Below are 18470 nucleotides of genomic sequence, written 5' to 3' on the forward strand. Positions count from 1 at the left end.
ACGTAGTGGTATTGTGCTACCACTGGAGCGTGCACTGTATACAGAACACGCATAATCAATGTAAGGATACATACTTGCAGTTCATAACAACAATGTACCTGTTTGTATCTACAATAATGTTGGGTAGGCTACGTAGTGGTATTGTGTTACCACTGGAGCGTGCACTGTATACAGAACACGCATAATCAATGTAAGGATACATACTTGCAGTTCATAACAACAATGTACCTGTTTGTATCTACAATAATGTTGGGTAGGCTACGTAGTGGTATTGTGTTACCACTGCAGAGTGCACTGTATACAGAACACGCATAATCAATGTAAGGATACATACTTGCAGTTCATAACAACAATGTACCTGTTTGTATCGACAATAATGTTGGGTAGGCTACGTAGTGGTATTGTGTATGCACTGTATACAGCATAATCAATGTAAGATACATACTTGCAGTTCATAACAACAATGTAATACAATAAGGCTACACGCATAATCAATGTAAGGATACATACTTGCAGTTCATAACAACAATGTACCTGTTTGTATCGACAATAATGTTGGGTAGGCTACGTAGTGGTATTGTGTTACCACTGCAGCGTGCACTGTATACAGAACACGCATAATCAATATAAGGATACATGCTTGCAGTTCATAACAACAATGTACCTGTTTGTATCGACAATAATGTTGGGTAGGCTACGTAGTGGTATTGTGTTACCACTGCAGCGTGCACTGTATACAGAACACGCATAATCAATATAAGGATACATGCTTGCAGTTCATAACAACAATGTACCTGTTTGTATCGACAATAATGTTGGGTAGGCTACGTAGTGGTATTGTGTTACCACTGCAGCGTGCACTGTATACAGAACACGCATAATCAATGTAAGGATACATGCTTGCAGTTCATAACAACAATGTACCTGTTTGTATCGACAATAATGTTGGGTAGGCTACGTAGTGGTATTGTGTTACCACTGCAGCGTGCACTGTATACAGAACACGCATAATCAATGTAAGGATACATACTTGCAGTTCATAACAACAATGTACCTGTTTGTACTTACAATAATGTTGGGTAGGCTACGTAGTGGTATTGTGTTACCACTGCAGAGTGCACTGTATACAGAACACGCATAATCAATGTAAGGATACATACTTGCAGTTCATAACAACAATGTACCTGTTTGTATCGACAATAATGTTGGGTAGGCTACGTAGTGGTATTGTGTTACCACTGCAGCGTGCACTGTATACAGAACACGCATAATAAATATAAGGATACATACTTGCAGTTCAAAACAACAATGTAGCGGTTTGTATCGACAATAATGTTGGGTAGGCTACGTAGTGGTATTGTGTTACCACTGCAGCGTGCACTGTATATAGAACACGCATAATCAATGTAAGGATACATACTTGCAGTTCAAAACAACAATGTAGCGGTTTGTATCGTCAATAATGTTGGGTAGTCTACGTAGTGGTATTGTGTCACCACTGCAGCGTGCACTGTATACAGAACACGCATAATCACCTCTTTCAATCTGGACGATTACTCAAAATACTTTCAACGTCAATTAAGATTATTTGAATATCTAAACTAATAGAACAGAACTTTAACGATTTGGATGTTATTGTTTATATACATTTTCAGAACTTCAAAGGTAACATAAAATGTGTAATCTGGAGTAGTGATTTTTCCATTTATATTCAGGTTGACGTACAACGTAATAACAGTGTTTATATGTAATTTTGTTATAATCTAGTACGTATCGCAATACATAATGTGTATTAGTAAACCATAACATTTATTCCTTTTGTTATTTATAATAATAATCTGTATAAAATGTAGTAACCAAAAGTAAATAGTATTTAAACAACTTTACTTCCATATTTTTAATCCTGTATATACGAATATCAGTTACTAGGGGCCTACTATGCTATATATAGTATAATATTATTGAATAATCATTCAACAGCAGCCACTCTAAATCGACTTTTAATGCAGTTGTTTGATTTCGTAGCAGTAGAAATAATTAGTTTCTTACTTTTACAAAGAAAATTCTGTTCTTCGCGTGAATTATGTTTCTATTAATAATACAAATACCCTCATTTTTGCAAGTAATACTGTTTAATTCAGTTAAAAAGCTTTCTATAAGTTTTCACCAAAGCCATGTTAAGTTGTTCTTACGCAGGATGATTACCCTGGGCCTGCAAACTTATAATTGTCTTGAACATAAAACAAGTTTTCCACTTCTTGTTAACGCAAACGAATATTAGAAGGCTGCTTTATACAAAGTGAGTTCTATAACGTGTAACTTACAAAGCAAACCTTGTTAATTAAGAACACTCCTGTTTATTTATTGGTGGGAGCTAATTATTTGGGTTTTTACATGATTATACTATTTAGGAATTGCGTAGAATGATTTTATTAAACTTATTATTGGTTCGCTTATTATAATAATTATTTTTTAGACACCTGCAAACACAAGTATGTACGACAAATTTTAATTAATCTGGTGGGAAGGATATGAAGGAATTTTGATCGATTGTTCCATTATGAGAAGATTAATATTATTTTTGTATTTCGATAAAAAAGTACAATACTTCAAAGAAGTCTTAATTTTGTTTCTTATCTTCTAAGGAAACATCCTCATACTATTCACATATTATTACTTATACAATTCATAATCATCTTGATATGTATTATTATTAATTTCTTGGAAATTTGTTGCGAAATGATGCAGTGCATGATTTAGTATGTTTGGGGTGATCGAAAGGTTTTAAGAGCGCTTGGTTTTGTTACTTTTAATAATCTTAACAAAACTCGTCACACATCAATAAACAGAAAAGGTTGCAAATATAACTTTCAAAAATATTACCTAAAACTCAGTAGTTCAAACTACCTTGATATTTTATATGGCAAGATTTTAATAATCACACTTAAGACTCTTTTCAGTGGTTTAGCCTTTTTAGCTCACCCATTGAAGCTAACAAGTAAAACAATTGTTAACAAGTAAAACATTGGGCTAACAAGTAAGCTGTAAAAATGTTTCGTAATGATCATATATGACTTGTGTGGTACAGAACCACAGCAAGAGTTTTAAGTTGCAACTAAAACTTTTTATAGCAAGTAGATTAGAGCTTTAAGAGGACGGTTTTTTTTTATTTTGCAATATAAATAAATAATATTTCATTGGAGATGGAAGCAGAAGATATGTTTTAGTAATTTTTACGAAATGCGAAAAAATAACTTGCTTAGCATACCAAACCAGGATGAAAATAATGTCAACTTTTATATCCTTCCACTAGAGACTGTTTTCTACCGGTGAGCGCATTTTTAGCTCTCCTTTTGCAGTAAAAATATTTCCTAATTATTACATATAAAGAAATATTGTTTATGTAGCAGTTTCAAGTTGCAACTGAAACTTATGAAAGCAAGTAGGTTAGAGCTGAATCCTCAGTTCAAAGATTATCCGCGTCCCTAATGAGCGTCTAAGAGATATAATGATACTCTATGCAATACATATAGTACTTCGTCTACTAATCTCTGACGGTTTCTGTCGGTTTCAGAAATTCAAGTCTAGAGAGGTAAAGGACTTTTACAGAAGTCACAAACCATTGTCTGCTGAGCTTTTATAAAATGATTCATAACAATTTATGTCAACATCCATAAAGTTTGGTTTATTAATGGATCTGTGATTAGTAAATGATTGGTTATTAAAAGTACATGTTGCACTCAAAACGAGCAGGTATACTTTCAATTTGTGCAGGCATACATTCTGTTTAAGGTAATTAAAAATATTTTTGAAAATAGTTATGATTTAAAAGATTCAATCGGTTAAAAAAAGAAAAAATATATTTAAAAAATATTAATATATCCAATCACTGTACGCTTCGGGGAGTATTACATAGTTAAATTTACAGGAGAGCCTAGGTGGTAGGCAACATAGTGTTACACAAGTGTTTACATCTTTGGTGTGATAGCCATTTTCAGAAGCTAAATACTAAATTAATATGAATTGAAAGTATGTCACACCCACTCTTATATAAACAAAATCCACTGTTGGTATTAAAAAAAACCCGAAAAATTCGATTAACTGCAATTTTTTTCCTGTTTAAACACTAAATATACAGGAGAATACATCGCCGAATCACTTTAAAAATGGTGTATTAATAAACTTCAAATTAAAATCGTTATTTAATTATGATTCTTTATCTATTTATAGAAATTTATATTTAATACCCAAATGATTACACGATCGGTTGTCGTGTAAAAGTTTTCTTGTTTTAAATCAAATGAATTAAATTAAATTTGTTCTTGATTTCAAATTTAAATCAAACTGAACATTTAAATTTTTTTTTTCAACAAAATAAACGGTCTTTACATGAATTTAAAATATAAATAAATATAAATAAGTATAAATACTTTAAATGTTATAAACAGAAGTAAATGAAACTGAACTAAACACTCACTGAAAAATGCTTTGTACTACGTGAATCACTGCCTGTTACGTTGATAGAGATTGAAAGTTAGAACTGTAATTGAACTATATTTCACCGAAAAATACGTACTAGATATATTGAAGTATTAACTGTCGTAAACTAATTTATGTAGCACGTAACCTTTACCTAACATTAAAATTGAAAACTGTACATTATCAATACTGGCTACAACAAGTACTCTATTTAAAACTTAGTATTTAGTGAACTCAAAATATTCTAGATTCCTTTTTGTATCAAAATAATACAACAATCCTCGTAAAAGAGGGCTAACATTAGTTGACAACAAATTTCCCATACGAACATCGTAATTCGGATACAAACAAGCCACTTACGAAAAATACCACGCTGACTTGTAGTAGAATTAGAATTAGAAAAACAACAAAATTAACTACGGCAAACAATAAAAAGACGCCGGTATGCACGTGTCAGAGTTTTGTATACCGACCCCTTCCCTAACCAAACTATCTTATCACTAACTCCCTTAATTGGCCTCCGAATATCCAATGAAAAGACAAGAGAAATTAATTGTTAACTGGACAACCCTAATGTATCTCGTTATCTAACTCGACTTCCAAATAAATCGCTGTCTTACTTAACATTCTTAAATTCGAACACACTTTCTTTAGAAATTATATTATTAATTTTACCTAAGTTTTGACAAAACTAAATACATTCTGAAATATTTTTGTACATACTTTCTCCCGTAATAATTCAGTAAGTAAATTTAAAAACTCAATTTAAAAAAATAGTGTGCATTCAAACAAATTCCATAAATGTTCTAGACTTTTCAAACTTCTGACAAGTGAATTTCAAATGCACCTGATATTTCACTCCGCTTATTATTATTATTATTATTTTTTTTTTAAGGGGGATTTCTTTATTCCAATAATTTTAGGGTTGATAAACTTGCAAGGAGAAAATACCAGTATAGCACGGTTTCCAACAAAGAAAGGACAACCATATGAAATTTATAATGTGACATATTAACATATTTAGATTATGCATACATAAAACAGATATAGCACGTCAAAGATGTCAATAAAGTGAAAGTTCTAGTGACAAAACCTATTTTTAGCGTACTCCAGTGTTGTAATATCCACACTACGTCACCAGACATTTTATTATTTTAAAACTGCTATGAAACCTAACTTAACAATGATTTTAAGGTATTCATTTGGTGAGATATCTCAGAAGATAGTGTTCAGACTTCAAATCTTTTAAGAAACATTTCGACATAGAGAAGAATGAGTTTTGTGGGTGAGCAATTCTAACCATGGGATTTTTCTCAGCGTAATTTATGATCAAACTTAGTAGGCTGTTACAGTTTCATTTTTGTTGACTGAGGGATGTAAACAATTATTTTCTATATGATGTATGTCTGTTCGTCTGATCGCAGGACATCTCTAAAATGAAATAAGGGAAATATTTGCATAGCAATCTCTTCTAGAAATGAAGAGATAATGCAATTACACAAATAAAACAAAAGTCACCATCGTTCCTCAGTTGACATTTATTTAACATTTTCTAGTTAATATACCGTTACAAGGTACAAATTCAATTATTTTTTATTTTTTAAATAACTGATATAGGTTGTTTGGATTGCTCCTTTGTAAAAGGGATTGATTGAATTCTACATCTATACATGCCTAATTACTAATTCACACTATCCGATACCTTAGCTATTGTTATTGTTCACATTGGTAGGAGGAGATAATTCTTCTACATAAAGAAAGTAGTAAGATCATTGTAACAATTTCATCATGTGAGTCATCATGACACAGAATATTATTTCACTGAAAAGGTTTAATACAAAATAAAATTGTTTTTAGTATATTCGGATTTGTAAATTCAAAATACGCTCAGTCAATACTCGAGTACTGTTAATCCGAATGTCATTAATCAGTAAAAAGAGTTTTTTCTGTTGTAAGATACTTAATTGGTTTACTTTAGCTCAATCTATAAAGGTTGGAAAGTAATATAATATAATCGTTATTAGAGATAGTCCTTGAACTTTCTGAAAGATCGGATAATGTATAAAATATTATGATCAAACGTGTTAGTTTTACTTTATTTAATTTAGGAGGTATATTCAGCAAAATTAGAATTGTAATTACAGCTCATATTTTCTGGTAATACTTTTCCGGCAAAAGTTTATTTTAAAATGTGATATATGATTTAAAAGAAGAAAATCAAAGTAATTTTGCAACTAAAAGGATCACATTGTTGCTGGGAGACATAGATTGAAAATACTTTACGAGTTTTTTTTCGCGGCTTACAAAACGCGAGCAAAGACAAACACCTCAAACACCTCAAATATTCTCGGGCTGGAATGTAACAAAACTTACTGCTCAGAGTGGAACGATTTATCTTCATTCATATGTAGAGTCAAGCTATAATGGTGACATTCTTTACTATCGTATCACTTGTAAATCATGAACAAAAAATAGTGCTAGATAAATTCTTAAAAAAAGATTTTTAAAATAAAAGGATTGTCATTTAAGGGCTAAAAATACGGTTTCATTGACTACAGGAGTTATGTTATTCGAGATTTTTCTTCACTATAACTTTAATATTTTACTGTGTATACAATTTATTTAAATATTAAACGATTCTATGTGTTACTATTCAAACAAACCGTATACGATATTCAGTCTTTTATGCGAGTGCAATAAATTCGCCCTTCGTAAAAAGTAAGTAATTTGTTTTTTACAATTTTCCAAAGTTCAAATTACTTTATCAATTATGTAGATTTCTGGGGGTGAAATGTATTACTTAGAAAACAATTTTATTGGATAAATACAACATTCTTATAACTGTATTGAAGTTTGCAAAACATTTAATAACATTAATAATAATAATTAAATATACTGAGAACTTTTAAGTACATATGATTATTTCACACTTAATCCATTTAGACTTCAATGAGACCACAATTAGGTACATCAGGTGGTGAAAAATGTAAAATAATAAATAACAGTACGTAAAAAAATTAACACGTTTTATTAATCTACTGTTACATTATTTCATTTCTTGTGTAACGTTTAGGCGGTATATCAAATAATAAGTCTTTTCAAAAACATCCATGTAATTAAATAATAAGTTAGGATTGACTTTTATAATTTTCATTAATTTTAAAATGTTTTTAAAATTGACATCAAATTAATAATTCCATGTTTAAACAATACTGAGACTGGTCGTTCTTATCCACTTGTTAGGTATAATTTATATGATTATTATATATTGAATTTCATGATGTTTAAATGCTTTTATTAAATTACATTTAGATGATTCAGCTGGTCAGTCCAATATAATGATATTGATCTTCTTTTAATTCTAATTTAAGGATGTGAACTATTGTTAAAATTTGAATAATGGTTTTCATTTATTGGTTTATGTTTACTTTCCTAAGAAGACTGAAATAAGGTATTATTGATAATAGCATTCCTATTAACGCCTTCTCCTTTATATTCTTGATGGAATTGAGTAGGTTTTATTAAATGGTTTTCTTATAATTTATTTAAAATTTGGAAAAAATGAAAAAAGTCTTTTCTATTAACTCCTAGTAACGTCGAAGCCCAAAAAAGGCATGATGGTGTTTTACTTATAAACCTTCAAGTATTTCATTGATTTCGATCAGTCAGTACCTGACAATTTCTTCTTATTATTTTTGTTTAAATTAAAATGTCTTTAATTAAACTTATAATAGGCAAAATTAATGATTCAGGGAGCTTGTTATATGTTAGTTCTTCGAGATTTGTTTTATAACTTAGCAATGTTATACAATTCTGTTAGTTGTTACGTTACATACATTTGTAGATTCTATTAACTGTAAAGTAGTGAACTCAAGATCAAAGTGGTGCATTCAGTTTTTGTAGGCGTATTTTCTCATTTGAAAGTTTAAGATCTTTAAGTGAATTTTTCTGAAAACTATCACTAAAGAGATATTTCTCTCTGTAGAATTATAGGCATTTACAATTCATATTTGAATACAAAGAAGATGTGTAGCTTTAAGTAATAACAGTTTTTAAAATTATTTATATTGCAGAGAATAAAATTTTCTTTTGAAATATAATTAAAGAAAATAAAAGTTATTATACCGTTTACCTGGCGATACTATTTGATTGTAAGTAAAACACATTTCCTCTATTCAACATATAAACAAATAAATGAACATATTATATATGCATATATCAGAATATATTTGTACTGTATTTATATACAGGGTATGTACTGTATATATATAAAAAAAACTTATATATACAGGGTGAATATAAAGTCAGGACCCCCTTCTATTTTCTTCTATAGGTAATATAAGGAGATATCCTTTTGGGTAGTGGTGCAATGTGGAAAGGAAGTTTTCATTTTATGACATTGAACATTTTTTTTGGTCCCCCAAAAATGCGAAATTTTGGGGGCAAACCCAAAAGTTTCAAATGTAAACCCCTATCAAGTGACCCCTCATTTTAAAGGACATGAAAAAACTTAAATAGTGGTGAAAACCAGAGATCGGCTATCTCTTTTCTAACAACATAGCCAATAAAATTGTAATTAAGTCTTTACACCTAAATTTATTTTGTTTGGGCACAGTTTCACATCTGCGTGGAAACAGCTTTATTGGTTGTTTGTGTTCTCAATGAGTGAGGCATGCAATGGGATGAAGAATCCAATATTAGAAAGTAAACTGATAAGGAGTTTATTGTCGATGAGTGACTGGGCTTTCCCGGTTCGAAGTACAGTTAGTAACAACTAGACCCATTTTTGCTTATTTTGAGAAAATCTCGTTCAAAGTTTTGATATTGTACAAAACGTACATTAATTGTTAATTATTGCATAATTTTCAGTAGGTTTGTTCTTGAGGTCAATAGCTACACCTGTCCTCTAGTAAAATAAAATTATTTAAGTAATTTCATGATTTCTGGATATGCAATTTTGCAGTTAAAAACTTATCAAAACTATAATTTCTCAACTTTTTGGGATAGGAATTTCCAGAAGGATGTAAAGTAAAACAGAAAACCATTTAAGACTATATTTTTATTTTTTAAATATTGTGCACAAAAACTTTTCCCAGAAGAATATTTTTGCGCTTGCAATGTTTTTCCCACTTCTTCCAGCCATTGTCTCATTCCATATAGCACAATATACTTGCTTGGTTACACTGTAAGCTGTCATATTGTACACATTCAACTTTCTTGTATAGAAAAATGAACTTATAGATGCTCTGGGACATGTAATGACATTCTCTAAGTCAGAAAGTAATACTTTCTTTATGATATTTTTTTATTTCTCCAAATAAATCACTGGATGAATTACTTTCTAAATCACTCTGTGCCATTTTTTAATTTCAAAAAATTAAAAAAATATTTCACATCAAAATCAACTGAACTATCATCAGTATACATAACCTCAATGTAAATAAATCGTCAGAACACAATAAGCAGTATGAGTCAGCTGATGCATTATTATTTATTAATATACAGTAGAGCTGACACCAACAGCTGATCATGCAGCTGGAAACATTGTCACTTTCATATCTTTATTATTATGAAACATACGACAATGAGAGTTAGTGCATTAGATAGAGAGTGTTTTAAATAGAATAATTGCAAAATAAACTCAATTTTCATAAAAAATATTATTTGGAACCTTGTCAAGCCAAGGTAGCGAGTAGTTATTATCTTAGTAGAACATTATTACCCAGTTGTATTGTGTGGTTACTGTTCCGTGAAGTATTTTGAGAAGGTTATATGTGTTTTAGTGTTATTACAATAATTTATTTAGATGCACTTTCGCATTGTGAAGTTTTAAATAATATTATCTAACTAATATGACTATTACGAGTAAAAATGACACGTAGTCACGAAGATAAAGTAGAAATGATATTTACTTTCGGGGCTTCGAATGAAAATTATCATGAGGCAGAAAGGCGGTTTAATTTGGCACATCTGATAGACTTGTGACAAGGAAATACTTAAGAACTTTAGTAAATAAGTTCCGAGAATTTGGTTCCATCAAAAAGATGCCTCACGCTCAGGTCGGCCTCCTTTAGGTGGTGGACAAACAGTTCGAAATTGTTGCACCAATTTGTTGAAGATCCGCAGCAGTCCACCAGATTAGCAGCAAATCTTTGTGATGTTTCCCAAATGTCTGTGGTAAAGTTACTGAAAAAAAAAATAAATTTTCACGCCTATAAAACTAAGCTTATCCATGAGTTAAACGAAGACGATCCAGACCGTCGTCTACAATTTTGTGAAGAAATGGAAGCACTAATTTCTGCTCATCCATTGTTTGTTCGAAACGTTGTGTTTAGTGATGAATGTAGTTTTTTCGTCAATGGAGATGTGAACAAACACAACTGCAGGTACTGGGACACAGAAAATCCCCATGTTTTCCGTGAATCTCGCACGCAGTACCCAGAAAAAGTTAATGTTTGGGCCGGGATTTTTGGGAATCACATTATAGGACCACTTTGTATTAATGGAAATCTCAATGGTCAACTGTATTTGGAAATGTTACAAGAATCAATTTTTCCTGCAATAAATATTGTTCTTAGGGAGAATCAACATGAATTTGAAGAAGAACTCGTTCATTTCCAGCAAGATGGTGCCCCATTACATTATCATCGTGCTGTACGACATTTCCTGGGAACTCAGCTACGTGGTCAGTGGATTGGTAGGCGTGGTGTAATAGAATGGCCTGCACGGTCTCCGGACCTTACACCCATGGACTTTTTTCTATGGGGTCACATAAAATCCGCAATTTTACAAAACACCAGTAGCAAACATTGAAGATTTAAGAAACAGGATTATTTTAATTCTTGCAACCAAATACCACCTCAGACTTTCATAAACGTCAGAGAGGCGTTCACCCTACGCTTTTCTCACTGCCAAATAGTAGGAGGGCTGCAGTTTGAACATTTGATTTGACTTCGTGACGTGGTGAGTTATTAAAAATTGTTTTGGTAATACTGGCTATTATTTCGGATTAGGAAAGAGATAGCATCTCTGGTTTTCACTAATTATTTAAGTTTTTTCATGCTCTTTAAAATGAGGGGTCACTTGATAGGGGTTTACATTTGAAATTTTTGGGGTTGCCCACCCAAAATTTCGCATTTTTGGGGGACAAAAAAAATTTTCAATATCATAAAAATGAAACTTCCTTTCCATATTGCACCACTACCTAAATGATATCTCCTTATATTACCTAGAGAAAAAAGTTAGAGGGAGGGGTCCTGACTTATATATTCACCCTGTATATATATATATATATATATATACTTGAGAAGAAATTTAATCCACATATATATATATATGTGTGTGTGTGTGTGTGTGTGTGTGTGTGTGTGTGTGTGTGTGTGTGGATTACTTTTTTAATCGCGTGAATATTGACGCTTTGATATTGAAGTACCTCACACTCAATACAAACTTTCTTTGGAAAAGTGTGTACTTTTGTCAGTTTCATAGTAATAAAGTCTATTGCTTCAATATCGTTTAGATAATACGCCTTTACTGAGTATCAGAACTAAAAAATCGTTCTGAATTACAAGTTAATAGGAACAATATTTTCCAACAATAACTATACTTTAAATAATAAATTATATATTCCATGATATAGTACAATTATTCTCAATTTGTTTTAGCGACATTTCCGTGCAAATTGTAAATTAATATGTTTATTTCAACACGTAAACAATAAAACACAAACATTATTATAGGTACATATTCGCTCATTTAAGATAAATTTAAACCTGGTTATATATACCGTTAACTCTGTTTCAGCCGATATGAGAGTCTACAGAAAATACGATAGTCAACACAAGATATGGACGAGGACGTGTAACCCCCGAGGAGTTGTCGCTGTAGTATAAAGTGACCAGGACATCCAGACCACTCACTTTCTGACATTAGACATCGATGGTAAGAGTCCTTCTGTTTCCAAATAATATCCTCCCACGCAGCCTCAATAATGTATAAGATTACATAAAATTAATACTATATATACTAAAAAATTTTACTATTACCTATGTGTCCTTAGTTTATATAATAGCAATAAACATCGTTAATCATTGTTGTAAACTCCAGTAAGCATAAAACACATAAACTCTCACGTTCACTCACTTCCACTACGATATTTCAGGACTATTCGTTACGGTGAAAAATTTGAGCAATTTAATGTTTTATTTCATGCTATGTCTTTCCCTAAATATAAACAAGAATAAAATCTATCTTGTTTCTTGATAATCAATTTAAAAAATACACAATAAAATATATGATACGGATTAGTAAGATTAGGTACAAATGCGACTCAATTTTGTGTTCTGATATTTATACATAACAACACCATTTACACATGTTCAACCTACCATCGTAAACCATATTTCAATCTGACACAAGTCCAGAAGCTTAAATTTATAACAGGAAAAAAGAAGTAAGATACTTTTTCATAGATAAACATTCCATTTTATAAACGTCAAAGCACGGTAAGACCCGTTACTCTCGGCAGGTTGATACATGTCTGGGTCTTCCAGAATTAAATACAATACAGTGTCTGTTTACATAATGATATTTTGGAACATAATTCGTTTATCTTATACCTAGGCCTAATGTACCGGCACAATTTTTATAAGGTAAAATTAGTGTTATTTTTATGCAAGTAAGTTATTGTTTAATATATTATATATATATATATATATTATATATATATATATATATATATATATATATATATATATATATATATATACAAGTGTTGCGGTACTATTTCTACATTGTGTTTGGTGCAATAAAATTTAAATTAATATTAGACATATATAGATTTTCCATATGATTGTCATGTTTACTTTTCATGTTTTTATGCGTTACCAAAGTACGTAATATTTACCGTATTACAATTGACAATGTACGCATGATAGTTGGAAAGTTTACTTTCAGTGTCAGATTCCTAATAACAGGATGTAAGCTTTATAACATCTATATCTACAAATTTTATTCAATTGGTTGCAGTATTAAGTTGAAACAGTTATACATTGACAATTTTTATGGAGAGTACGTGGTTATTATTAATGTCACGATCATATATATATATATATATATATATTATATATATATATATATATATATATATATATATATCGTTATTTCATTATATTATTATTCCAAACCTAATGTAAAGCTTATTTGGATATGAAATTACGTACTATTTTTGTTTTCTAAAAAAGAATTTATTATTTATGTGTGAATGTTCCATAAAAACAATGTAACCCTCCACACTGAGCGTAGAAGGCAATGTAGACAGCTAGGGAATAACTGAGGAGGTTCTCTTTGTTCTTGTGACACAGCCTCAGGAAACTGTTTTTGTTTCGTGACTCCAAGCAGCGTTGTTTTACATTTTCCTTGGTGATTACCATATATATTATTTTGGTTTGTGTTTAAGCTGATTTGTAACGAAATCTTAGTAGCGTTCTTTTTGTTCTAAGTAAATGCAATCAACTAGTAGTACTGCACTTAACTAGTTAATGTTAATATCGCATGCGTATGTATTCTTACAAACCTATTCTATATTAAATACTTCAAAACTATAATTATATAATTATTTTTTTCATTTTTGTTTATTCGTGATATTTTAATACAAAGCAATGATTATTCGCTTATATATAATTTATACTTCTATTTGAAACTGAAACCGTTTTAATCAAATATATCCTTGTATTAAATGCAAATATAAATGTTGAACAAGTAATATACAAAATATAATTTATTGTTTATGTGAATAGCCTAATAATATTATAAATGCAAAAGTGTCTTTGTTTGTTTGTTTTGTTTTCACGCGTAAACTACTCAACCAATTATACCAAAATTTTACCATGGACTTTCTTACGGTTCTTGGGATGAATATGGGCATATTTTTACTTCGCAAATCCCTCCGGGCTATGCCCCACTGATCTTGTGTTGTGAAATATTATTTTAGTGAGCCTGTCAAATGTAATCAAATGCCCTGTGAAAAATTTGCATTATGAAACATGCATGACAATATGTTTATTTAATTTGACCACTTTTGAATCATGATATTAATGTTTCATAATTCAAATTTTAGTGACACTAAACTCCTGTTCTCAGTCCTAAGATTTATGTATGTTTTACAATATACCATCATAATAACATAGCAAACTCAACTATGGCAATGAATATTCCTACTATTTGTTCATTTAAATACACGGGAGTAAAAACCTTTTGAGCTATGAAAAGTTTCTCAGTCCAATGTAGGTAAATATATTTTCATCATCGGAACAACGAGGCAAACGCAACTATTCGCTGGAAATATATTAAACTAGAAGAAGATCACAAGAGCTGAAAATAAGTTGTCTTTAACCAAAATAAATTTTTGAGACCTATGCTATTTTCGTGATGAGGTTTAGGTGGACAACTCAGTAGCACCATCAAAAATATAATTAATATACCAGAAATCCTCTTATACGCGCTAAACTTGATATAAGAGTAAGTTCCTCAACCTCTAATGGTCTGAACATGAACACTGAAATAATATGAATCTCATCGTATGCCTACTTACATTTCAAAATATCTTAGAGGACCTATCTAAGTGATTATATAATGCAGGTTACGGAGTCTGATTTAAAAAACCGCGTGCGAAGCCACGTGTAAGGTTATTTATCCTGTATACATTAAAACAATCACTTTACTCTTGAAACTTATGTAACAAATTTTATTTTATTTTTTAATTACGAGGGACACTGTGCTGTCTATTATAGAGCTTATCACGAAGGGCTGTGCTGCGTCTATGTCGAGGAAGAAAGGCCCGAGACACGGTAAAGCTCCAGTGTACTGGAAGAACAAGACAATCACACCGCTCCAAAATAGGTGCTTCAGTCAGGCGGAGGATTACTCGCGGTTCAGGGGGGGGGGGTGAAAAGTTCCTGAGAACATCGCAGAAGGATTCCGTACATCAAGTCGGGTTTCGAATTGAGAAATCATCACTACGAAGTTCATCCGAGAAATCATCCGTCAGCCGTGGATGTCTTGTTTCCAACGCTCCCGGTCAGGGAGTACGAGAACATCCCAGTCGACTCTGGGAGCCGATTCCCTTCTTTACTTATGCAGGGCTGTCCCAGACCTTCAGACAGATGTGGTAAGGTAAGGCGCCTGCTCCGTTGGTGTCTCGAAAGAAGTAGTTAAGTTAGTAGCTCAGATCTTGAAATATTTGTTCACGTATCAGTCTTCTAATAATGTATTTCGTTCATTAATTTAAACGATATGTATAAGAGTAATCTCAGTTTTGCTTGATAATTAGTTTACTGTATTCAACACACAGTAGTATTCTATTATAAAAATGTTATAAAATCTATTTCTGACAATTCAAGAAACATGTAATTTATTTTTAATGAACGTGTTTATGTAAGTTTTTGGCTAAATCCCTCTGCAAAACATTAAGATAGGCATTTTAGCATTAAAATAGGATTAAGTTAGGGCGACTGACCTAGTAAATTGATATATGTATTTTGTTCAGCTTAGGTAAAATCATTAATATTTATCGTCCTCGTTATATTTAGTTTATGCAGGTTAATTTTGCATTAACGAAATCAGGCCTTAGAGAGTACAATTAACTTTCTAACAAGGTGGACATCGGTTTAATATATTATTTATTTTAATAATAGGCACTTTAATAATAAGGCTCTTTTTTGTCAAAGCGTGCTGTCCGTTTATATACAAGGTACCAATACGCCACACCGCGTAATGCGGTAACAATGTTTCGCTAAGATTGATACAAACTTATAGCTTAAGTATATTAATTATGTCACAAGTTAAAATGGCAGAAGACGGTGGTCAGTTTTCTAAAAATGCATTTACTCTGTGATTTTCTCAGTGATATCTTGGTTACATATAAACATCATAAAAAAAAAGAATTTCAACCGAATCCAAAAGAGCGACATGCACCATCGTCGAACTCAATTTTGTCTATATAGGATTTAAAATCACGCTAAAATCAAGTCTATAGTTCTATTCGCTTTAAGGTATTAAGCGTACAGTCGAAAAGATAGACATACATGACATTTTTCAATCCCCTTGAAAAAGTTCCTTAATTGCCTTAAATTGGGTTATTTAATGCTTAGCTAATACAGGAGTTCTATTTTAATCATTCGAGACAAAAACTATTTTTGTTTTAAATTTTTAAATACATATTTTTGTTAAGTATTGAACTTATAATTAGTAAAACATACTAAAATAATAGTTTTTAATGAACTGAATATCGTATTTAATATACAGTATAAAACTAGGTTTCTATTAAATATATTATTTAAATAAAGCTTTTAATATAAATAGGGATAGAAGTATCTAAAAGCTGGTTGAAACTACATTAGTATTGAAGGTAAGAACAGGAGCAGAACACGTGCAGCAGTGCATGAAACATAGAACATTTGCTCTTGTAGGTAATCCCCATCAGAAATAGCCAATAGTCACATGGGGCCTGCAATCAGTTTCGTAGATCGATGAACATAATCCATGATAACCGATTACAAGAACGTTTTCACTGATTACTGTAATTGTTACTGAACTGTTATATGATGTAAACATGTGTTACTTCACTGGAAGTTATATCCAATTAAATTTGTCCCAGTTATCACTAAATACATTTTTAGGCAGTTATTTTTTGCATATTTAAGTCTTATTTTAAATTTAGCATCCATAGATGTTTTAACTAATGTAATTCACATGTTTTAATTTTAAAGTCAAGTATAGACAATGCAATAATACACGAACACAATGATTTTTTTCCCAACAGTCTCAACTCTTGACAAAGACACATTACAAGTATAACAAATGTGCTAAAGATATTATTCTAAGTTAGTAAGATAACATTTAAATTGACGAAGCACATTTCAGGCATATTACAAGTGTTTTATTGTTTTAAACATTTGGTCATATTTTCCAGTAGTACCTGGGGAGATAAAACCAATGTATTACATTATGCAGTATATCATAAGTAGCCAAAATTGTATTTTGTAGAATATTTTTCTCTAAAATTGAAATTTACGCAATTGTAAATTTGTATATCACTGGGTGCACAAGCATGTTTATACCCCTTCATGTCTGATATAAAAACTTTTAAAAATTTCACATTGAACACCAAGTTGTAGCATTATACATGTAGAACTGGTCCTTATTATGACAAAATGATCATTCCTGGCCATTATTTTTGGAGTTAAAAATTCTTCCCTTTCGTAATTTGTATATTTAAGTTCCAAAAATATTTTTATCAGAAGTTCAAAAAAGTTTGACGAACGGAAACATACCTTATACATTAAGAAACAATTCTGTTTTTGTTCCTGAATGAAATCTAACTATGGTTGAAAAATTTTTTTCGTGGAGTGCACCGAGGATATTCAATTTAATTTTTTAAATATATTGATAAAAATGTTCTCCTTAAACGTATATCTTAAAAATTTAAAATCGTTCCTCTTAAGTTTATCAGATTGTGAAAGCTTTCTCAGGTAATTTCTTAATAGAAATGTCCATGTCATAAATTGTCATAGGGTTTCTCTAGAAACTGCTAGGCTGTTAGTTTGTAAGCACTTTATGTATTATAAAAAGGATTTATTACTTTTAATAATGTATTCATAACTCAAATACTTGTTTTGCATAATCTTTTTATTTAGTATTTTTATTAGTTTTGAAATTGTGTGAACAAACTTTTATATCTAAAGTTATGTGCTTTGAAGTAATGCAGCACAGCTATCCTCCAAGTCGTTTTTTTGTTAATAATAGATATGGCTACCGCAAACAGGCTTGCCTAGGGGGTATGTTACACTATTTCACAGCTTAGTAGATAACCAGAAAAGTATTTATATTTTAAGAAAAAAACTGTATAAATTATCAACCAAATTACTTTCTCTTTATTTTAATGTCTATTTCAGTTATTGTTTATTTTAAGAAATGTATATTATATCCTATAT

The sequence above is a fragment of the Homalodisca vitripennis genome, chromosome 2, assembly GCF_021130785.1.
Source record: "Homalodisca vitripennis isolate AUS2020 chromosome 2, UT_GWSS_2.1, whole genome shotgun sequence".
NCBI classification, from domain to species: Eukaryota; Metazoa; Arthropoda; class Insecta; order Hemiptera; family Cicadellidae; genus Homalodisca; species Homalodisca vitripennis.